General features: G+C 40.0%; 1 long non-coding RNA gene across 3 annotated transcripts; it reads left to right on the top strand.

Annotated features, from left to right (window-relative positions):
• Positions 1-18,234: 18,234 nt before the first annotated feature.
• LOC112436580 (uncharacterized) lies at positions 18,235-22,225 on the top strand. Of its 3 annotated transcripts, none has more exons than XR_013095296.1 (5): positions 18,235-18,733; positions 19,277-19,342; positions 19,692-19,847; positions 20,300-20,392; positions 20,688-22,225. It is a non-coding gene; the product is annotated as an uncharacterized LOC112436580 (long non-coding RNA). The 3 variants fall into 3 exon arrangements; XR_013095297.1 differs by having other exon boundaries at positions 18,236-18,577; XR_013095298.1 differs by lacking the exon at positions 19,277-19,342 and having other exon boundaries at positions 18,237-18,577.
• Positions 22,226-24,431: the final 2,206 nt, after the last annotated feature.

Here is a 24,431-nt window from a genome sequence, read left to right as displayed (position 1 = left end):
TTCTCATCTTCAATATCCTTCACTGAATGATGCAGTGAATGACCTAACCATCATTAACAATATAGAACCTGTGATTCATGATGCTGTAAAACCCATGACAGAGAAGTCATTTTTACATATTTATTGATTCTCATATTTCACCATCTGCTGCTGATCTCAGTAAATAGAAAAGTTACCTCTATAACAAGATTTACAGATATGGGTAAAACAGGGTTGATATGCTGTGGGAAAGTTGAAAATGTCATCATCAAAGCAGACTGTTTTCTTTGTTTTATCTACAACTGTAATGAAGCAGAGTATTTTTAATTTTTTTAAATATCACCATTTTGTGCTGCAGCATTATGAGATTATCTCCTATTAAATAATGAAGTTACATTGCACAGCTGGGAACACAGCACTGAGCAGAAGTGGTATTTAATTCTGGTTATGTGCTTAAGTTCTGAACTTTAGTGGAAGTTTTGATTTTTATAATTATTCTACAAATGTTGCATGACAGCAGTGACAAATAATACATACTCTAACAAGCTCCAGAGACTAGGACCACTGGTTCCTGAATTATCTTGAACTGCAGGTGTTAGTCCTCCTCCTCCTCAAAGAATCTGCTGCAAGATTAACTGATTCGGGATCATGTGGGGAATCGGTTCATGTGTTACTATCAAACTCAGCGTTTACAGAGCAGACCCAGGTCTTCAAGATGTTTTTTTTTTTTTTTTTAATTTCAATTACTGTATTTTACATTTTTGGAGACCTCCTCCCCCACCACTGGATCCTCCTCTGTTTTCTTCTATTCAGGGCTAATGACGTTCTTCCCTTTAATGTAGAGAGTTTAGAGAGAGTTATCTTATTATTACACTTCTACTGATGACATAGATGTTTCTGTTCATCTGTTTTATCTTCTCATCTTTCACAAAAACAAAAAACACTGTGATGAAGGATGAAAGAATGTGGATGAACCACTGTTCATGTGAGGGTGAGTAAGTCAGCTGCACTTGATGTTTGGCTGACTGTTCTGTGCAAATGAGTGACTGGATCAGGTTTGTAAAAACAACGACGCCTACACACGCTCACACCGTTTTTATTTCACTTAAAGCACTCATAAAGCACTTCAACCGAAACACACTTTTTATGCTATCCATATTCACTCTGTTATTTGATACATTGGTAAGCATTTTTTCTGCCTTGCCTACATGTCCATATGTCGGAGTTTGCTTTGGCAGCACTTGCTGTATATGGCAGAGAAGGTAAACTGAAACTATCGGGGACATTACACACACGCAAACTATGAACTGAGAAAAAAAAAACTAAACAAACAGGAGACCTGCTGAAGAAAACTGGATGAAATAAATCTGTGAGCTCGATTAACTCCGATCTTTATTTCTCAAAGATGTTCATGTCACTCTAAATGCCTGATAAATGAATAATTTAACAAAATTAATTTAAGCCAACTGAGCTCTTTTCCATCAGCTTGAGTTTCTTGGAGCACTGTCCCCTTAAAAAATATATGTATAGGATAGGATTGTCACAATCTGCGTGGCAAATCGTCTGGAGGAGGAGAATTTGGACCCAAACGCAGGCACGGACAATAGTGTAGATGTGATCAAATTTATTAACAATGAAAGGCAACATAAAAACCAAAGAGGAGCATTGCAGGGAACTATACTAACGAAAACCTAAACTGGGAACAGCTACAAAATAACAATGAAAAGAACAAAAACCTGCAACAAGAAACTTGAAACATGAAAACCTGAGCCATGAAACCTTGGAACATGGAGAAACACACAGCAGAAATACAGGGGTAGACACGCAGACTTAAATGCACAGAGGGAATGAGACACAGAAGGGGAACACAGCTGGGAGGAATGAGACCTAACGAGACGGGAGGAGCAAAGCTAGAAACACAGACATCCAAGCTCAAATCATCGCGCTAACTTTGAGCTCGCTATTCCGGTTCTCCGAACACACCAGGGCCCTGTTTCAGGAAGCCGGTTTAGAAAACTCAGAGTGAAAAACGACACTCACAGTTGAGTAACCCCGAACTGTCCAACTCGGAATATTCGGTTTCAGAAAGGCTGATAACAAGTAGTTCAGTCAACGCGGAGTTGCTTTAACCCCAAGTGAAGCGCGCGGACGAGGATACATAAAGCCCTGATCAGTGGAGCACAGATTAAGCGAGTCACCATGGAGACGGAGGGAAAGAAGGCGTGGTCAATGTATTTTACAGCGCTTGAGGCCGAAATTCTGATGGCAGCATATGCCGATAACATGCAAATTTCTCAGAAAAAAAGTAACACAGCCTCAGCTGCAAAACAAAGGGAGCATGCATGGCAAAACATAGCCGACAGAGTCAATGCGTGAGTGTTAATATAAACATTGATCTAGGGATTTCCACCCATTTAACACGTTATTTTATCATATGTTATTTTATTTGTTATTTTATACATTTTATTTTGTGATGTGATGTGAGCGCAGGTGCAACCCAACAGGCCCCAAACGTTCCTGGCAGCAAGTAAAAATGAAATATAAAAATATAGTCCAAACAGGTAAGGTGTAATTGTATTATGAGCCATAGTGCTTGGTCTGTTTGTCCCATGTAAATCAATTGCAGTTAGAGGCTACATTAATTTTCTTTCTGTAAGCACTTATTGAAATTATCTGAGCACATTACAAGTACATATTTGCTTACTCTGTATGCTCAAATGTGACCCGTTATAGCCAACAGAAAAAAAGCGGAGGCCCGAAAAACAGGTGGGGGTCCTCCACCACCACCACTCACAGAGGCTGAGCAGTTGGCCCTCAGCCAAAACAGTGGGCGCCCTGTGGCCGAAGGCATCTCTGCGGGGACATCCTCTGAGTCAATAACCCCGCAAGACACAAGTGCCTACATAAGGGGTAAATTCAAAATAATACATGATGTGCATACATCCTTTCTTCACAGTCACCTTTGCAGTGCTACTCATTCATTTGATAAACTCTTTACCATAACGAATTATTTTGTAGTGAAGTTATTTTCCTACTGATTTTGCCTTCCCTCAGTCTTGGTTGTCTTTGAGAGCATAATGACAATGACGTGTAAGGTGATTGGTATATGTTTGTTAATTGCCATTTGGTCCCTTGTAAGTTATAAGTGACCTGTATAAACCTCATATTCTATCAGTTGATGGTGTACTGCATCTGGTGCAGCCTCCTGTTGAGCCAGACCAACATGCAGTTGTGAGTAATACTCCACAGATTATATGAGTTTACAGTAGAACAGCAATGTTGTTTATTTCTTTACTACAGGAAAATAATGAAGAAACATTGACAGCTGTTACAGAGGAGGAAGCAACAGAGACACTTTATGAGGTTTACATCTTTTAATACTTTGTGTACAGGAAATACAGGCGACCAATAAAGCCAGTTGAACAAAAAATCTGTTTATTCTTCTTTCAACATGTTGAGGTGATGGGTCAAAGGAAATGATTGTGACATATGGTGTCTCTGACTGCTCTTCCATCTTGTATGTCCGTGGGAGGGTCAGGATGTTCATGGTTTGGATCACTGCTGATGTCTGGTTCAGAAGGACAGTGTTCTCCTCTAATTGTGGCAATGTTGTGAAGAATCACACATGCCACAATAATGTCACATGCCCTTTCTGGGGTGACCCTGAGTCTTTGCAGGCACTGGAACCGGGCCTTAAGCATTCCGATAGTCATTTCAATTCTGGCTCTTGTCCTGCAATGAGCCAGATTATATCGCTGCTGTGGGCCCGGTTCAGGGTCAGGGTAAGGGGTAAGCAAATAGGGTAAACATGGATACCCCTCATCACCAAGCAAGTAGCCAGTGAACTCTCCTAAGACAGAAGGATACACTTCAGTTCAAATGTCCCTGAAGCAATTGGTCTTTATATATTTTAAAGTATTCTCAACTCACCATGTCCAAATTTTGTGCTCAGTGTACATTCACGGAATATTTGTGAGTCATGGACAGAGCCTGGCCACTTGGCTTCCACATTTGTGATAATGTTGGCAGCATCATATATGATCTTCACAGTGCAGAGAACACAAATTAGCATCCATTACTATAATGAAATAATTTGTTAGTTTGAAATGCTACAGGGAACTATGTACCTGCACATTAATGCTGTGGAAAGACTTCCTGTTCACATAGTCTCCTTCATTTACTGAAGGAGCAATGATTGGAATGTGAGTGCCATCTGTACAGCCAATCACGCCTGGGAACCCTGAAAATAAATGTAAAATTTAAGTAGTAGTCCAAGTATCACCACATCATAAATTAAGTTTTGGTCATCCTGATACCTGCAATTTTGTGGCATCCCTCTTTGATAAATCTTGTGGGTCTATGACCGGGGAACACCACAAACGAGTACAGGAGACGTTTCAGTGCAACTGTAACATTCCTGACTGCCCGACAGACGGTAGCCTTGGAAACGTGCTCAGCGTCACCAATATTATACAGAAAGTTCCCGTTTGCAAAAAACCGAAGTGCAATACAAATAATATGTACAGAACTGAGAGGATGTCCACGATGTGTCACATGCGTAATATATGGCCTGAGGATGTTATCCAAATAAATTATAGATTGTGCTGAGAAACGGTAACGTTCGCACAGAAAATCATCAGGAAATGATAACATGTCCAAACGCGCTCTGATCACTCTCTCCCGGCGGAGAGCTCTGCGGAGAATTTGGGCTTCACGATCTACTGGCTCTTCAAGGAAGGGACACGCCATGTCTGACACTTCCTGCTGTCAGGTTTCCGACAAAGAGGCGGGGTCAGTCAGGGTTAGTTGTAGTAAACCTGCTAGGGGGCAGGTTAGCTTCACGGCGTGTGTCGTCATAGTGACTCACTCAGGCTTCAGCTGAACTCGCTTTGTGAAACCGAAAACCCAGAGTTTTCGTTAACTCAGGGTATACTTACTCAGTTTTTCCACTAAACCGGCTTCCTGAAACAGGGCCCTGTTGTTGAGCTGGATGAAGTAATGTGAGATCACTGGGTGGCTTAACACGCATCGATAGTAGAAACATTGATCGGCAACCCTTTGATTGGTCGGCGAAAATGTCGAAGGAGCGCGCTCAGTATTTTTCGGCAGCAGAGCAAGAACTCTTGATTGAGGGATTTCAGGAGTTTCAGAGTTTAATTAAAACGCAAGGGAACACTGCAAAGGCTGCAAAAGCAAGGAGAGAGGACAAATTAAACTCGTAAGTAATTTAATAATAAAAATAATAATGGATTGGATTTATATAGCGTTTTTCAAGGCTCCCAAAGCGCTTTACAATGCCACTATTCATTCACTCTCACATTCACACACTGGTGGAGGCAGCTACGGTTGTAGCCACAGCTGCCCTGGGGCAGACTGACAGAAGCCAGGCTGCCATATCGCGCCATCGGCCCTTCTGCCCAACACCAGTAGGCGGTAAGGTAAAATTATTATATTATATTATATTATATTATATTATATTATATTATATTATATTATATTATATTCTCTTTCACATTAGAGCCACGACAGGACCCACTAGAACATGGGAACAAGTAAAAGTGAAATATAAGAATATTCTACAGAATGGTAATATTTATCACTTATATTGCTTTTAGTCTCTTGGAAAGAGACCCTGAAATAATCTGTTTGTTTGTTCATAACAGCAACCAAGAAAAGGGCAGAGCAAAAAAAGACAGTTGGTGGTCCTGCACCCCCTCGTCAACAAGTTGGTCAGGTAAATAATACCCTCACGGGAAAACCGATATCTCTCTATGAGCACACTGTCGCGCTGAGCTAAAGGATCCTGTCTGTCCCGCAATATACGCTGGATTCTGAAAACTCTCCTTATCAATCTTGCACCTTCCGCAATGGGTTGGTCGCGTATACGGACAGGACATGGCTGCGACAGGCTTCCCAAATCCACCTTCGCTTTTATAGCCGTGGTCTCTCATCTTGATTACACAAAGTAATTTACAATTACTACTCTGAAATATGAATTACATCTGTAATAATCACATACATGTAATAGAATGATTAATAGTACATTTCCCTTTTTTAGGAAATGACCTGTATGTATCTGTGTGACATCAATAAAAGGATCAAGTACTGCATTATCTTTAGTTACATTGATAATATTTATTTATGGAAAAACAGTGGTCAAATATCTCTGTTGCTTTCGTATACATGAAGCGGACATACCTGCGTGGCCGTGATCTAATCTTGTTTACATAAAGTAAACCTGCTCCCGAGCAGGTTTACGCTTACGGATCTGTTGCTATGACAGCAAGTCCCGGATGAGCTTCGGAGAACTGAACGATCCAAGATCACGCGAAATCGTCAACAATCAAATCCAGCTAACTTACTTAGCGAGGTACGAAGAACGGACCCCAGACATGAAGATGAACCTTCAAAGTAAAACAGGAAACAAGACACACTTTACTAAGACACGGGCCCTGTGCTTCGTACGTCGCTTACTACATCCAAGATCAAATGAAACATCCAAGACCAAATCATCGCGCTAACTCTGAGCTCGCTATTCCGGTTCCCCGAACACACCTGTTGTTGACGATTAGTATAGCTGGATGAAGTAATGTGAGATCACTGGGTGGCTCAACAGGGGCTACGCATCGATAGTAGAAACATTGATCGGCAACCCTTTGATTGGTCGGCGAAAATGTCGAAGGAGCGCGCTCGGTATTTTTCGGCAGCAGAGCAAGAACTCTTGAGTGAGGGATTTCAGGAGTTTCAGAGTTTAATTAAAACGCAAGGGAACACTGCAAAGGCTGCAAAAGCAAGGAGAGAGGGCTGGCAGAAAGTTGCTGACAAATCAAACTCGTAAGTAATTCAATAATAACAATAATAATGGAGTGGATTTATATAGCGCTTTTCAAGGCACCCAAAGCGCTTTACAATGCCACTATTCATTCACTCTCACATTCACACACTGGTGGAGGCAAGCTACGGTTGTAGCCACAGCTGCCCTGGGGCAGACTGACAGAAGCCAGGCTGCCATATTGCGCCATCGGCCCCTCTGGCCAACACCAGTAGGCGGTAGGGTAGATTTATCATATCACACCATATTATCCAATATTATATTACATTATATTATATTATAATATGTTATATTATATCCTCTTTCACATTAGAGCCACAACAGGACCCACTAGAACATGGGAACAAGTAAAAGTGAAATATAAGAATATTCTACAGAATGGTAATATTTATCACTTATATTGCTTTTAGTCTCTTGGAAAGAGACCCTGGAATACTCTGTTTGTTTATAACAGCAACCAAGAAAAGGGCAGAGCAGAAGAAGACAGGTGGTGGTCCTGCACCCCCTCGTCAACAAGTTGGTTAAGTGAATAATACCCTCACGGGAAAATCGATATCTCTCTATGAGCACACTGTCGCGCTGAGCTAAAGGATCCTGTCTGTCCCGCAATATACGCTGAATTCTGAGGACTCTCCTTATCAATCTTGCACCTTCCGCAATGGGTTGCTCGCGTAAACGGACAGGATATGACTGCGACAGGCTTCCCAAATCCACCTTCGCTTTTATAGCCGTGGTCTCTCATCTTGATTACACAAAGTAATTTACAATTACTACTCTGAAATATGAATTACATCTGTAATAATCACATACATGTAATAGAATGTTAATAGTACATTTCCCTTTTTTAGGGAATGACCTGTATGTATCTGTATGAAATCAATAAATGGATCAGGTGCTGCATTATCTTTAGTTACATTGATGTTATTTATTTATGGTGAAACAGTGGTGGAATATCGCTGTTGCTTTCGTATGAATGACGCGGACATACCTGCGTGGCCGCGATCTAATCCTGTTTACATAAAGTAAACCTGCTCCCCAGCAGGTTTACGCTTACGGCTCTGTTGCTATGACAGCAAGTCCCGGATGGGCTTCGGGGAACCGAACGATCCAGGATCATGCGAAATCGTCAACAATCTCATCCAGCTAACTCACTTAGCGCGGTATGAAGAACAGGGCCACGGACTCGACAGGGTAAGACAGACTAGAAACTGAACTAAACCTGCAATAATAACAAAATACAACCAGAACATTAGTCATAATACAGAAAAATACCAGAATAACTGAAACATATATTAAATCATAAAATTCAAACAAACACCGGAGAAACAGAAAACAGTCCATCATTCAAAAAATAAACCAAAACACAAGAGACTTAAAATGCTGGGTCAAAATTACCCTCAACCGTGACAAGAATAACTGGAAAAGGGGAAGAAAAATGTAGCCAACACCCAAAGAAGAGCTTTGAAAGTCGTTCAAGAAGCCTGAAGAACTATTCCTGTAAATATAAATGCATAAACAGTATATGTATCAGTATATCACAGCACCTATTTCCACTGTTTCAAGCAACGCAGAACAAATGTGGGGTGAGTCAAGACCTTTGCACAGTACTGTTGGTATTTTGCTGATTATGTGTGTTTTTACTTCAGTCTGGAAAAACAGATGGTGGCTGTCAGTTTGCCACTTTGTGTGTAACGTTTTGGCGTTTCTGTACTGTGGGCATCATAAATATCTGCAACAATAAAATGGTGAACACAAGTATTTTAACTTGTTGATATACTGATGCTAAAACCTTTGAACCGCTAAAGTTGGAGTATAAATTTTACTTAAGAGTCTAAACATAATGTTTAAACTCTTGTGCAGTCACTTTTCCTGTAATACACATACATGAGGGCACACAGCTGCAAATAAAACAGAAAAACAAACCATTTATATTATTATACATATCTACATATAAATATTATTAATATTCTAATGTCCTGTGGGCCATTTATATCACTTTTTTTCACTGCATTACCCCGTTAAAAAAACTCCTGGATGACCCTTGATAGTGAACATGTACAAAACGATTGAGGCGAAGATTTGTTTTATTTCACTATTTAAATGTCAGATTAAGGGAAAATGTTTGTGAGCAACTGAATTTCAGTAAAAAATCATCATGATGAAACCTTTAAATCTGTGATGCAGAAGCAGCCAATTCATGTGAATGTGAGATTAGAAGAAAATGAAGATTATCTGCAATCTCAGCTTCTTTTTTCTTTTCTTTTTTTTTGTCCCGTTTGGCTCTATAGCCATCAGAATTGTTGTCTTAAGGCCAAGAAAGATGCCAAGCGGATTTATTTTACCAAGTGGATCATCATGGCCTTGCCATATTAGTCCATTTGATTGACCTTTATTATAATTATGAATTTATTTTATTTTCAGTTGCTACAAACGGGACAGACATGACTGTGGGATAGGACAGGGAGAAAGAATGAAAGAAAGAGAGGGAGAGAAAGAAAACCAAAGGGGAGAAGAGACAGTGAGAAGGGGGGGAAGAGAGAAAAAAAAAACAAACAAAAAAAAAAAAAACTCCTGGGTCACCTGTATGGAGAAAAAAAACAGAAGAGAAAGCAAACAACAAAGAGCAACATAATAAGAAAAAAAAGCACCATCACAATAAACTAGCTAGCAATAGATATCAATAGTTACTAAATAATAAACAATATTGTGCAGCACGCAAGATAGACAGCGCACAGTGTGCTTTGAGGCAGCAGCCAAGAAAGCTGTAGTCCGCGTCTGTGAATACCCATGTGTACACATGTGTGCATACCTGTGTGGATCAGCATGCTTGCATTCCAAAGGTTTCTCCATGTAATGATCTGCTAGGGAGTGTGGGGAGCCACAGCCCCGTCCTCTATGGTATCAAGCAGGTATGGAGGAGATCAAAACTCCAGACATCCAGAGGCCCCCAGAACACAAGAGACCAAGGAAGACCCACAGAGGGGCAGCCGCGCCACTGTCCCAGAAAGAACTGAGGAGAGTCCCAGATGAGGGCTCACTCAGCAGCCGCAGAGCAGAAGCCAGGGGGAGTTGCAGTGACGCGCCCGTGAGCTCCGCCGGCAGCCAGCTGTGCCTGAGTGACCGAGCCCCAGGCCGAGAGGCCGGGGGCACCCCACCTCCGAAGTGGCCCAAGCGAGCCCCAATAAGCGGCCGCCAAGGAGTGAGCCGGTGTGTACCCGGACGCCCACCCCCAGACACAAAGAACCACCAACGCACCGACACCTGAGGGAGTCCGCCACTGGCAGGGGAAGTGGTGGTGGGTGGAGATAGGCCTCCAAACCTTGGAGGGCCTGAGATGTCCCCAGAGAGGTGGCGTCTGATACCCAACCTGACATATAGACACAAACATCCATTCCCACCCTCATGCTCTCATATGCACTTACTCCACACTCAACCAACGTGGAGCTAGACATAAAGAGACGCTGTACACACGATCACACTCCCCAAGCGTACTCTACAAACCGGGTCTAGGTACCCTTGCCCCTGGAGGGGGAAATGCACCCAGACCCAGGTGGTGTTACGCTTTTCCCTGCGGTGGGTAGAGGCAGACCGCCCCGACTCCGCAGCAGCAGGGAGGCCCCACACCCCAGACCGCAGTCGGACGGCCAACTCCTCCTAGCCCCCCTGCTCCAGCAGGCCGCAGAGAACGGGGGTGGGAGAAGACTCCAAACCTCCCTCCACCCGCTCATTGTAGTGTTGATGCATGTGTGTTCTAAGGTGCATTTAAAACCCAGGAGGGCTTGGAGCTACCTGCCAGAGAGCAGCAGGTAAGCGCATGGTCCCTCCTGCTAGCCCTCAATGTCTACGTGTATTTAAAATTGAGAGGTGGGCAACGATGCCAGGGGTGAGGTGTACACCCTGATGGTAACTTGGACTCCGTGTATCGTGCCCACCCCCAAGATCCTATATGTATGTGTAATGAGGGTGTGAGTAATGTGAATGTCTAAGTTGTGGGATAAAATTGAGGCAGAGGCAGCCAGAAGGGGACAGAGGGGGGGGGGGGGGGGGTAGTCTCCTCTGCACCCTGGTGACATACCCCTACTCCAAGGCCCTGCATGTGTGGGTGGTTGTGGTGGAGCGGGAAGAGGGAGGCAGCTGGAGATGGGGAGGGAAGGAAGGGAGGGGCAGGTGACCCCTCCCTGGGGCCAGCTCCCCTGCTGACCCCAGTAGGCACTCCCATACTCCGCGACCCGCCAGGGAAAGGGGGCCCAGGCCCATCCAGACCGGGGCCCAGCGCAGCAGCGCCCCCCGGCCCCACAGAGCCCGGGACAGTCCACCCAACCCCACCACAGAGAAAACTGCACCCAGAAGCAGTCTACTAAAGTCACTTGTTCCTCTTCTTATAGAACATAGGTGTCAAACTCTGGCCCGAGGGCCAAATTTGGCCCGCAGCCTAATTACATTTGGCCCGCAAAGCCATACCAAATTACTATTAGAGCTGGCCTACTGGTATTATACAGCTAATATATATATTGTTTAGTATTAAGCTTTGCTTGTTCCATATTCAGTTTTTCAGAAAAAACTGAATACTCAAACGTGTTTGAGTCCATAAGAAAAGATTCATTCTTATATCTGGAGGAATAAATATTTTTCAATAAATATTAACGTTAGCCCGCGACTTTGTTCCTGTTTTGAATTTTGGGGCCCACTGTGTATTTGAGTTTGACACCCCTGTTATAGAATCATCAAACCATTTGTTTCCACAGCAGTAAGATGCATATCAGCAACATTCCTGTCCTAGCAGCTCTGTCTGAACATGCTGAGACCTGCTTCACTCAAACAGAAAAAAATCTCACAGAACTTCCGAAGTCCATATGAGCCTGAGGAAAAAGAGAAATAGTGATGGACATGAAACAGAAGCTTAAATGTCTTCTAAGTTTTCTTTCTATTGAACAGCTGTAGATATTAAACATCTCATGAAAATGAAATGAAGTTGTAGTAAATATGTAAAAAAAAAACATCTCTATTTAATAAATGCAAGTTTACTATTTTTCTATTTACTCCCATGCCACGAACTCTTCCAGAGTCACATCTGTGGCAGCATTATTAATTCTTGTAATTTATTTGAAGGCATGCATATACGCACACATACACAAACACACAGGATCCGTTTCTGCACCATTTGTAAGAACTGAAATACGAGACCTTTAGCTCCACCTGCTGGTGTGTTCAGCTGCCTGTAACGTTAAAGTTCTGATGTAAAGAACAATATTTTCACCAAATGGAATAAAATGAAAGAACCAACTGAGAAGTAAACAAATAAAAAACAAAAAAACAAACGGGAAAGATGCGAGAATGAGAATATTGTCTGTAATGTGATGTTTGAATGTTTTTTCTGTTTTTTATTGGGGGTTTTTTTTTTTTTTATGTTGGCTGATATGTGAGAATAACTAGTGGAGATCCTAACAGAAAATTAGGAACTTGCCTTCTATCAGGCAAGTTGTTTCTGGGATCTCCTGCGAGCCACTCACCCAGTTTGGGGAGCACTACACCGAGTGCCCCAATTACCACTGGGAACACTGGTGCCTTTTCCCTCCAATTCAATTCAATTCAATTCAATTTTATTTATATAGCGCCAAATCACAACAAAAGTTGCCTCAAGGCGCTTCATAGATACAGAGAAAAACCCAACAATCATATGACCCCCTATGAGCAAGCACTTTGGCAACAGTCTTCTTGAGCTCTTCTCTAAGCCCTTGCTATTACTCCAGCTTCTCGTGTTCATTTTTTGTGATTTTGCTGTCACTCGGTATAGCAACATCTGTCACTATAGCCATCTTCCTCGGCTTGCCCTCCACTACTACTTCCACTTGGTTAGGCATCACCAGTTTTTCTGTCTGTATTTAAAAGTCCCTCATGATCTCACTTTGAATATTTGTCACACTTAAATGTTTCAGATCAAATAGATCACAAAAGTTAACACCAAATCTAGTTTCTGAATTAAGATGTTTATTAACAATTGAAAAAAAAAGGAAGCCTACATATTCCTGTGCGAAAAAGGGATTGCTCCCCCAACAATTAACTGTGGTGTTTCTTTGTGAAGCTGAGTTCTCTTTCTTCATTACTGTCACAACTGTTCTCAAGAAATCACTCAAACAGGACCTGCTTGTCAAAGTACAATACCAATCCTCAAAAGCCAGACGTGATGCCGTGATTAAAGGAAACTCAGAAACAAATGAGAAACAAATAAAAAAACATAATAATGCTTTAAATGTACTTTTACTTGGTTACTTTTTGACACTTTACAGAAAACAGTTTGTACCACTTTCCACAAGTCTATGAGTTCAGCAAAGCATCTACAGTAGAGAGTCATTATATGTAAACTACTTGGGAAGGATTTTTCTGCTTTCATCAGTGTAGTACAGAATCTTGTTAATTCTGTGTTATTACAAGGAAAAAATAGCATCAGATGATGGAGCATGATTTATTTACACAGTTTAAAAAGATGTATCATTCATTTGTTTTAAACAGCTCTTTCTCAGCAGTTGTTCTTTCAGTGTCTCTTCTCCTAAAGTCTCCCTCCTCTCCAGTCAGCTGCCAGCTACAAGTTTCTACCCTGAGAGAGCCACGATCTTCAGGAGGAAAGATGGAAGGACATCCATGAATGTGTTTAAAGGAGAGATTTTCTATAACCATAATGTGACCTTCCAGACAGATTACAGTACCCCATGCTCCGTGTGAAAACAGGAAGGGGCTACTTTATAAAAATGGTTCTTAAAGAACCATTTTTAAAAAGGTTCTTTGAAAAACCATTAAAGGTGCCCCAAAGAACCGTTTCTTGATGGTTCTTTGGGGCACCTTTAAAGGTTCTTCAATGAACCACTGAAAGAAATGGTTCTTCAAAGAACCATTGTTTGAAAGGTTCTTTGTGGCACCAAAAAAGGTTCTTCTATGGCATCAGTCTAAAGAACCACTTTTGGTTCCAGTTGGCACCTTTATTTTTCTGAGTGTAGTAAGAGAAAAAGTAACAAGGCTTTCTTTTTCCAAGGTTACAACTCAGAATCTAACATGTGTCTGTTTTTACTTTCTCTTTGCAGTTCTTCCCTCATTTTCTGTCCTCCAGGAGACTCCCTCCTCTCCAGTCAGCTTCCACGCTACAGGTTGCTATCCTCAAAGAGCCGTGATGTTCTGGAGAAAGGATGGAAGGAGCTTCAGTGCTCTGCTGGGGTTATACAGTACTGTGAGATCTTTAAGCTAAGATGGGGCATGAATATGTAGGAGAACAATTCTTACATGTTAGAGAGACTCCAAGATTTTAAGGCGTAGTGCGAGTTCACATAAGCCAGATCACATTGATAAACAGGTCATCATTGAGTAAGAGAGAAATGTGGTATAGCTGGTGCCTCAGTTAGATTTGATATGGAAATATGCACTGGAAGAGACCAGGATACTCAAATCAGCCCTCACATTTTTCATTACTTTTACTTATTTTTTCCAGCCAAATGTTAAACATGAGGTAATTTTCTAATCAGATGTTATAGATGAGGTTTACAGTGAACGTAAAAAGTAGAAATGCAAACCAGAATTTCACTGCTGCAATTGTCTGTAACTAACTGCATACACTTCAGTAATTATTTAATTTAAAGATTTAATTTAAAGCTTTAAAGAATAATTTGCTGAAACAGTGGGCAGAAAAGTGTTCGTGATAACAAAATCTGTTCTCATGCTGGGTTTTTTAAGTAACCCAGTGCTATGATTTGACCATGATTTGGTCAATAAAGTCATCTTAAAAGTCACTGCATACTCTTCAGTAATTATTTAATTTATTTCTTTTTATATTCATACTAGAAAAAAAAGCAATATCTGACTAATATTTCATATTATCAGTTCCATTGATATCGTACAGATAAAAATATTGGTAACAGCATTGTTTGTTTCTGTGGGTATGTTCTTGGTATCTTAGCAGTTCTTGTCATTACCGCTTGATTATAGTACACCTGAACTATCCAGTGCTGGCTCTGCACTTAGGATGTATCATGATTTAATAGTTAGTTAGTTTTTATTTTCATGTGCTATGAAACAAGTGTGTGTTTGACTTTACATGTTTGAACCTTAGGGGTGACACAGCACTTTGTATTGCTAGAAAAACTTTTTAATTGTGGACCCTTTGCTGTCAACTATTTTAATGTTTGATATTGGCAGACCTTAAAGAGATCATAGTTTTGTTTTATGTATGGTAATGTTCAAAGTCTTTGGCCCCTCCACATATCTTTATATTTTGCTGGGCAAATTTGGTTACCAGGAACAGTAATTTCTTGACAAATGTGCAATCATACAGGTGTGGTGAAAAGTTTAGATTCACTCCTTATGGGTATGAGTGTTATGGGAATTTGGGTTTTTAATGATTTAGCTGAACTGTTTTTTTGTTTTTTTTACCTGAATGGTATGATTGTACAGTATTGTATCTTTAATGACTTTAAAAAGCAAGAATTGGGTGCACACGTTTTTAATTTACTGAGGAGAACAAACGGCTATATGGCAGCTGTGTCACTGACAACTGACAAATGTTCTTGCTTAACAATGACTGTAAAAAAATCAACATTGATCAGAAACTTTTATTCCTCATTTATGCAAACAGATTGAAAATTGGAATTATTTCAAATATACAGTTATGTTGTTTAAAAATGTTCAGTATCAATGAGTTTTTAGCTTCAGCCTAAACTGAAAATGTATACACAATCTGAAGACAAATAAAACAAAGCTCAAAATCAAGATCTTTTTTTTATTTTTTGTGTTTTATTATTTCAATTCAATTCAATTCAATTTTATTTATACCGCCAAATCACAACAAAAGTCGCCTCAAGGCACTTCAGAGAAAAACCCAACAATCATATGACCCCCTATGAGCAAGCACTTTGGCGACAGTGGGAAGGAAAAACTCCCTTTTAACAGGAAGAAACCTCCGGCAGAACCAGGCTCAGGGAGGGGCGGCCATCTGCTGCGACCGGTTGGTAATTTGTTGGTATTTGTTGGTAATAATTTCATGTGGTGTTTAGTGAACAGTTCCACAAGTTCTTGTTACTCTTCTGGGCTTTTAAATAAAGTGAGTAATCTTCTTTGTAACGCCACCATGTGTCAGGTAAACTTTAGCATACACATGAAAACATCCTAGAGAAGATATTTGGTCTTCTCAATGGGGCCTTACTTTTGAAAATTCTGACAATCATTTTGTCAAGTCTTGGATTTCCATTATTCATAAACCCCAGGACATTGTCAGCACCACTCCACTTTTCCCGGAGTTCATTGTATACTGTCACAGTGAGGTCTTCCATGTTCTCCAAGGAGATTTCAAGATTTTGGGACACAATTTTAGCCCAGATCTTTTCGGTAAGCCTCTGTATAACTTCTTCAGCTGGACCCCATTCCTTCAACCCCTTTATGTTGCTCATTGCGTGCATAACCAGATCTCTAGCAAAGCGTTCCACAAGTTCTCTGTACTCGTCTCGGTTTTTAGATAAAGTGAGTATTCTTTTGGGTAATGCCAGCAGATGTCTGGTGAATGTTGGGACAGTAATATCATCCTCAAGCTCTTCCTTCAGACTTGAAATCAAATGTTTTTCCTTGCACTTATGCACTTTACAAAGATTGGTGAAAACGGCTGTCGCCATACTGGGCAGCCTCTTTGGACATAGATCCAAATGTTTTCCCTCAATTTCAGGCCAGATTTTCTCCATCAGACGATAACAGTTGGGAATCCTTGTGGAGTCTTTGTGTTTAGAGGAGACTTTCTCTAAGGCCCGTGAAACTACCAACTGAGTAAGTGCATAAACAAACATTTTTTCTGCAGACACATCATCAGATGCCAGACTGATGACAGAAGAAGAATCAACTTCTGACTCATGTACAGCTGGAATCACAGGCTTTTCCACGGGACAAGCTTCTATTTTGTCCCAGTCTTTTGTATCAGCTGTGGGCTTTTTCTTCATACAGCTTTTCTTTGGTTCTGCTGTGGCTTGGGATTGTGTGTCCACATGCTGAAGACATTTGCCGGCCTCTGTCTTCAGTTCTGCAGTATCTGTTTTTTTATTATCACCGCAGTTGTCTACAGATATTTCTTTCAGGATGCTGTCTTTTCCTCCTTTTGCCTCCGTTTCCTTGCATTTATCAACGTCTGACTCATATGCAGCTGGCATTGCAGGCTTTTTCATGGGACAAGCTTCTATTTTGTCCCAGTCTTTTGTATCAGCTGTGGACTTTTTCTTCATACAGCTCTTTCTTGGTTCTGCTGTGGCTGTGGTTTGGGATTGTGTGTCCACATGCTGAAGACTTGCACTGGCCTCTGTCTCCAGTTCCGGAGTTTCTGTTTTTTTATTATCAACACAGTTGTCTACAGATATTTCTGTTACCATGTCTTCCTTTGCTCGTGTTACCCCTGTTTTCTCATGGGAATCAGTGTCCACTGACTCAAGACACTCCTCTGTCTGTGTGGACACCGGAGCTCCCTTCTCCATGGTTGTCTCTGTTGCATCCACTAACATGGAGCAAAGTTTCAACATGTCCTTTAACAAAGTGGAAGGCAGCTTAGTGTTGCAGTACTCTGGGTTTAACTGCAGAGATCTCCACTGTGGTACAATTGTACCAAAAAAGTAGTCGCTTAAGGACTTCCATGTTTCCACTGAGGAGTAACTGTGTGGAGTTGTCATGTTTAAGGTTGTATTTCTACTTCTTTGACTCTGAATTGGAGAAGTGGAAACAAATTGCTGGGGGGTTGATGTTGTGGCAGGTATGTCTGCTCTTTGTGAACTAAACGTGTTTAAATGTTGCTCGCTGTTCTGATGCATGAATGCGCTCTGAACTAAATCGCAGGTGTTTATGGAGTTCTGGAGTTCTATTTATAGGCTCGGGTCCTGTAGGCCCCGCCCACTGCCCTTTGCTAATTGCCAAGTCCCGCCCACATAGAATGACTGTTGCCTAGCAACCGCTAGATGACAGTAGCACAGATGGGTGCAGCCACTGTGACGTCATCCAGTGTTCTTTGATCAAAGAGAAGTAAGTGTTGGCTTTCTTGCTGCTCAGCAATTGAAAACAAAGAACCTTGAAATGTGTTTTTAGCTAAACTTTGACACAGCTGCAGGACATTAATAATAATGAGAAGCTACTCAATTATATATATATATATATATATATATATATATATATATATACACATATATGTATGTATATATACATACATACATATACATATAGTAGCTTCTCATTATTATTAATGCCCTGCAATAAATAGATAAATACAATAAGGGTTTTAAAAAGTGTGTAAGAGCCAAAGTGAATGTTTATGTTTTGTTTATTTATTGTGGTGGTACAGGTGTTTAGATTTTCCTGCACCTCAGGTGATCGCGTGTTATTTACGTGACACAGGCGTACTCATCAGCCACTCAAAAAAATGAATGAGGTGGATTGTTCAGTGTATATTAATTATTTATTTTCATTTTACTTAAAATATATGTTTTTGTTAAGTTAACATATGTTTTTCTAATCAAGTCTACGTAATTGTGTCTATTATTCAACGTACATAATACTAATGTGTTACTTGATCGCATAACATTTAAGTTAAGTCAATGAGGATCGATATACCTTGTATATCCACAAGGTGGCAGTAATGCAAAAACAGTTGTAATGAAACCGCGCAGAACAAGAAGGTTTCACGGCTTGTGCCTGCTCATGCGCAAGACTTCAAATTTAACTGAAAAAGGCTGTTTTGGCGCCAAGCTGCTGTTTCTTTGAGAGGTAAGACCACTTTTTTCTTTGACTATGTTGTGTAGTATCTATATGTCCAGCATGGTTATATTTTGCGTTTGTCTTACAAGACATGTTATATCGTTTGCGTGTGCTTGTTTTACATTAGTTTTACTGGGTCCTGGACATGCTTATTTTGTGGACTGTGTAAGAAACATTTTTATTGTTTTTTGTTTTATTAAGGGATTAGCTACAGGGGTTCATGGGGTTATTCTTTCAAGGGGTTATTTTTCCATTTGCGTTCTTGGGATTCCTTTTCTGTAATCCGAGAGTCGGAAATATCGAATAGGATAGCAAGGATAGCATAAAGTGACATTTAAAATCCAAAAAGTCAAGGGCGAAAGCCACCGTGACACCATTGTTCTGCTCTATCAGTAATCTGTATTATGTAAAAATGGTCTGTAAATACAGCATGTTTCCTAGCGGAGTTATACATATCAATGTAGTTATAAATTACAGTTTGTGAAAGTACACACTTAATTTTTTTAATAAAATTATTCAAGACATATGAGTGGACAGACAATGGAGGTCGACAGACCTGGTGATAATTGCTTCTATAGAAAGTTAGCACATGGCAGTGTCAATCTCTTGCTTTTCTTCGGAGTAGTATTTTATTTAGTTGTAATTCAAACAATAATTTGCTTCTTGAAATTAAGTAATGAATTTCTTGTTTTACTTTATAAATCTCAGATCCTGCCTTTACCTGCTCCCTCCTATACTGATGTGGTGTATGTGGTACTGCTGAGCTTGTATGTGGTATGTGAACTGTTATACTTTTAAAAACAAAACTGTTTTATAAGTTAAGTTTTCTTTTGTGACCCATCCCATGCCCCTGTTATTTCGTCTCCACATCTGAACCATGGTAAAGGTTGCAGTTCAAGGGCCTGAGGCATGAAATTCTTTTCAGATCAGCTGTGATCAATATTTTTTGGAACTTGATAAATAACAATAAAAGCTGTAATGGCTCCATTAGCATTTTGTGTAAATGTTTGTGTTAAAATTATAGCTTTAAGAGGTCTTTCTACATTAGTTTTAGTTTGTATATGTGTACATATAGTATGTATATTTACAGTACAGTATGTTGTGTTTGTTGACATATTTTCAGGTGGAAGCAGAATATGTGAGGATTACTACTGCTGCACATGTTCCAAGGCTTTTTACACAACTTGACCAATACACTGACCAGCTCATAAAAGTCTTCAAGAAAAAAGGAGGCGTTGCAGGGAAGAAAATTAGACAAACTTTGGCCCCAGCCACACAGGTGCGTTATTCTGTTGGTAGCAAAATATTATGGCTAATAAGATCATTTTCAAATTTAAACAGCTAGTGTATGGTAGCTGCACAGTGCACTTACATTTATATTAAGCAAGACAAAGTTTGGTACTCAAAACGTTGGAAAATTTAAATTACCTAAACATATGTAAAATCTGATCCCTTGATTTAGGTTAAACCAGAAGTGAATGTTTTTATGTTATGTTTTGAATGCAAAAAAGATGATGTATTAGTTTGTCTTTACCTCCATTATGGACATATATAATGTGGTGGAAACCCTGCCCAACAGGTTAACTATTCATGTCCATGTGATGATTAGTTGGTCTTGTGTACATGTCTATCTGTGCAGTGGCTATGTCATTCATTTTGCGTATAATGTGAGTTTCTGTCATCCTAAAGTATTTCTGTTTTCTCTTCCTGTATCTCTGCCACTCTCTACAGAAGGAAACCATTGAAAAGGGGAGGGAGTGTGTCCTCAGGGCACTACCTTTTTACCTGAATGAAGACCCAAGCATCCTCTTCAAAGAATAATTGGTTGGTAATTTTAGTTTAGTTTTTTATCTGTATTAAACCAAATTTTGAATAACTAATGTTGTTGCATGTTGTAATGTTGTTGTTGTAATTTGCATGGAACCTGTTTAAATGTTTTGAGAAATCTTCTTGTATACCCAAACTATTTATATTTATCGTTGAATCTGTAGTCTGAAATAGTGGCGCACTGGGGTGCATGTTCCTAATATTGTGTTTACGTCATTAAAGGGTAGCTTTGGCCCTTTTTCTTTCTTTTTTTAAAAACTGGATGCCATTTTTCTATGTTTTTGTGTCTAAGCTACAGCTGTTCAGAGGGAGCTGGAACAAATTACCCTTGCTATCTTTACCATCGAAAGAGCTGATGCCAGCACTCCTCCAGCCGATGTGGGTATAACCATCTAGTGTGTCCTGCATGACCTGGAAGACCTGGCCTCTGCATGTGCACTCTTAATGGGTGGGATATATGCACTGAATCTCAGTTAACCTCAAGACTGAAAGCTAAGAGACAATCAAAAGTATTGAGATTTAAAGGATTTAATTGAGAGATGATACTGCACCAGAAATGTTGAAGGGTGGTGTGTATATTAGCGTTCAAGGCATATTGTTATGAGGTGGAAATATGTTCATATTCAGTTTGTGTTACATTGTGTGCATTGTAAAGGTAATTGCAATACATACTAAAAATAAGGGTAAGTTAGGAGGTTGATCTGATATCCTCGTGTTGGTGTTGTTCCCAGATCATCATACTAAATGTTGTTCCAGGATCAACATTGCAAGTGACCAATCAGAATGTTGTGACGTCATACTTTTGCGACTTCGGGAAAAACCGGCGTAAAACAAAAAACTGTACTTAAGCTGCGTGAAACCGCCTCTGTCCGCCGATCAACAGACCCTAACCCTAACCCTTTAATAAACAGTAAGCAGAATTGATATTGTCCTTGCAACATTGGAATTTCATAAATGCACAAATGGCTTGGAATAGAATAACGTCACAACAATGTGATTGGTCACTTGCAATGTTGAACCTGGAACAACATTTTCATGATGGTCTGGGAACAACACCAACACGAGGATATCAGATCATCCAAGTTGGGAATGCAGGATGAATGTATATTTTGTGGACTTTTAAAGACGAACAATTGTTTCCATGTTAAAATGTTTACATCTGAAGTTTTTTGCCCAAACACTGGTAAAATAAATGTTGACAGTGGCGAGTGTTAAATGGTTACTGCTGTGCTGTTGCAAAAAAACTGAATGCTGACAAGCTGTTTTATTGTTAGACCATAATGTTGGCATGTTTTGTTAAAGTTTTATTTGGGATGGTGATGTAATTTTCTTTGATTGCTAATATCAGTGGACTATTTATTATTATTATTATTATTATTATTATTATTATTATTATTGTTGTTGTTGTTGTTACATTTTTTTTTTTTTTAAATTGTGGCTGTTGAGGTGGACACTTCACTTTGCATTGTTAAAGGAAAGCACTTCATTGGCATTGTGTTACTGGACTGACCCTAAGCAATCATTGCAAATAGCAACTTTGCTATCCATTTTAGACACTAAAAGGAAAAAAAACACTCACAGACCTTACTAGCATCACATGTGCATGACTCAAGTGTCATCTTATCAATGTGTTATGTGATCTTCAATGCGTTTTTTTTTTTTTTCTTCTATTTCTGGTAGATACAGACATTTAATTTAAAGTCTTGATGTTGCATCTGTCTACATACTGTTAATTACTAACCCTAATGAGCTGTTGTGTTTTATTTTGGACTGGGTTTACACAAATGCTCACTGAATGTGTTGGCAATAAAATAAATTTAAAAAAATAAGTTGGATGTACTTAATTCATTTGTGTGGAACCTGTTGACAAAATAGATTTATGTAAAACTAATTAATAAAGCACAAGGTGGCTGAAAATATAATATTTGAATTAATCTAACTTAAATTTAACATTTTACTGCCACAAATAAGAAATGTGTTGAAGTAACTAATCTAAACTATCTAACCTGAAAATATATCATCTATGTTCATACAACATAACTTGATTTAGTTAGTCTTAAATATGTCTTGTTAATCTTAAGTAGTTTTTTTAAATTAGATGAACTAAAGATTTTTGCTTTAAACTAACATAATTCAATTTCGTGGAACCTGTTGACAAAATAATTTTAATTAAAGTCAACGTTTCATTTTTTTGAGTGAGGGAGGAGGTGTTTCTGATCGGGTGTTCACCCACTATTTTCACAACAGTGATGTGTATATATGTGTGTTGTGGGTGCACAAGTATGCATATATGTCTGTAAATTGTATATCTTTTGACGTATTACTGGGGTTAAATAAATAAAAATTACATGCATTATGTAATGTAATTGTATTGAATTTCTGAGGGAAGAAAAAGTGTTGACTATTAATTTGACTATTAATTACTAAATAGTGGTAAGGGGGTGGGATTAAATAAGCTTATGCTTCTTCCTCGTCCTTTTGAACATGTAAGTTACTTATAATTATTGTTGCTTTGTTTTCCTTTTGTTTGTTTGTCTCTTTTTTTCCCTGTTGTTTTTGTTTAAACATGTTTAAAATAAAGATTCAATACAAATACAAATGCTCACAAACGATGTAAGTTTATACATGCGCTATTTGTTTTGATTGAAAGCAAACATTTATTATTTTAGTTTCAAATAAATACGTGAAACACAAGTGGGACTTAGTATGGCTTATTGGAGACGCGTCACAGTACAGAAACAAACTCAGCCGGCAGCGGCTTTATTTGTGGATAGAAGTCGCAACAATGGGTTAAGATATTTTCAAGATTTAAATTTAATTGCAGTCCGTGCGTCTGTGATGTCTGGGCGGGCGATGCTTGGACCGACGCGGGACAGCAGCTCCTCAAACTGGGCGAGGGACAGACGGTGGTACCGCTGAAAGTGGCCGTCAGTCAGACGCATCTCCTGGAGCAAGTGGTGAAACTCACCAAACTGCTCACACTCGTGGAGGACCTGATGGACCCAGGTACGGTCAGGACGTCCTTTACGCCGCTGCTCTGGTCTCCACAGTAAATAGAGAAGGGAGACTCTCTCTTCAAACGCTAGATCGACAGCTGCCATCTTGCAAACATACCGTCTGGCACTACTTCCTCCCACATTTCTGGTTCACGCACGTGAAAATTGCATATTTTAAAGTGCGACCAGTTCGCTTTGAATGCGCTTCAAGGTGCGAATGTGCAAGCGACCAGCTAGGGGCGTGTGGCGCCTTTTGGTCGCTTCTATTGCGTCCGGTGTGAACACACCGTTAGTTTCTTTTAAATTGTGAACAATAGATTTCTGGTAAAGAATTAAAAGAAAACAAAATTGTAAAAGCCCTTTCATGCTAACTTAGAAGAAACTTGGACAAGGTTCTATTTTGTAAACTTGGTTCACGCGTTATTGTTTCGGTGAAATGGGATGCCAGTGTTCACATTTTGGACAGAGAGGACAGATGGTTTGAAAGAGGAGTGAAAGAAGCCATTTACGTTCACTGTGAGCGAACATCTTTGAACAGAGGGTGGTTTACGACACCAACTGTCTGCCATCTATAATCCAGTTTTGAGTTCCCTCCCCAGACGCCTTAACGCCCACTCACTTCCTGGGCCATCTGACCTCAGGAAATTGCATGATAAGGTGGTGCCGGGTTTCACAATGAGCTCACCTGAAACCCTGGCTGATTGGGACCCACACCCATTTTCACACCGTGGTTAGAGGATCATCGGGGGGTCCTTTTGTCCCTCTTTGGGGGGATACTCCCACTGCGTTTAAATCTGGGACTCTCCGCCATTTGACCTTAGAACTGAAGAAGCTTCTAGGATGAGAGGTGAAACGTCTTCAAGCAGCTTAAAGAAGTCCAGACGCTTTTCTTTGCAAGCTCCTTTGACTACGATGACCTGGATGACTGAGAACCTTCACAGACAAATATGGCATATACATTTTTTTTATACAAGTCCCACAATCATATACATCATCTGCATCAATGTGGAAATCTTTTTAACCCTTTGGGTTATTTTTTG

The sequence above is a fragment of the Maylandia zebra genome, linkage group LG22 (assembly GCF_041146795.1).
Source record: "Maylandia zebra isolate NMK-2024a linkage group LG22, Mzebra_GT3a, whole genome shotgun sequence".
Lineage (NCBI taxonomy): Eukaryota > Metazoa > Chordata > Actinopteri > Cichliformes > Cichlidae > Maylandia > Maylandia zebra.
Note: the sequence above shows the minus strand (reverse complement) of the source record. Positions and strands in the feature narration are given on the sequence as shown.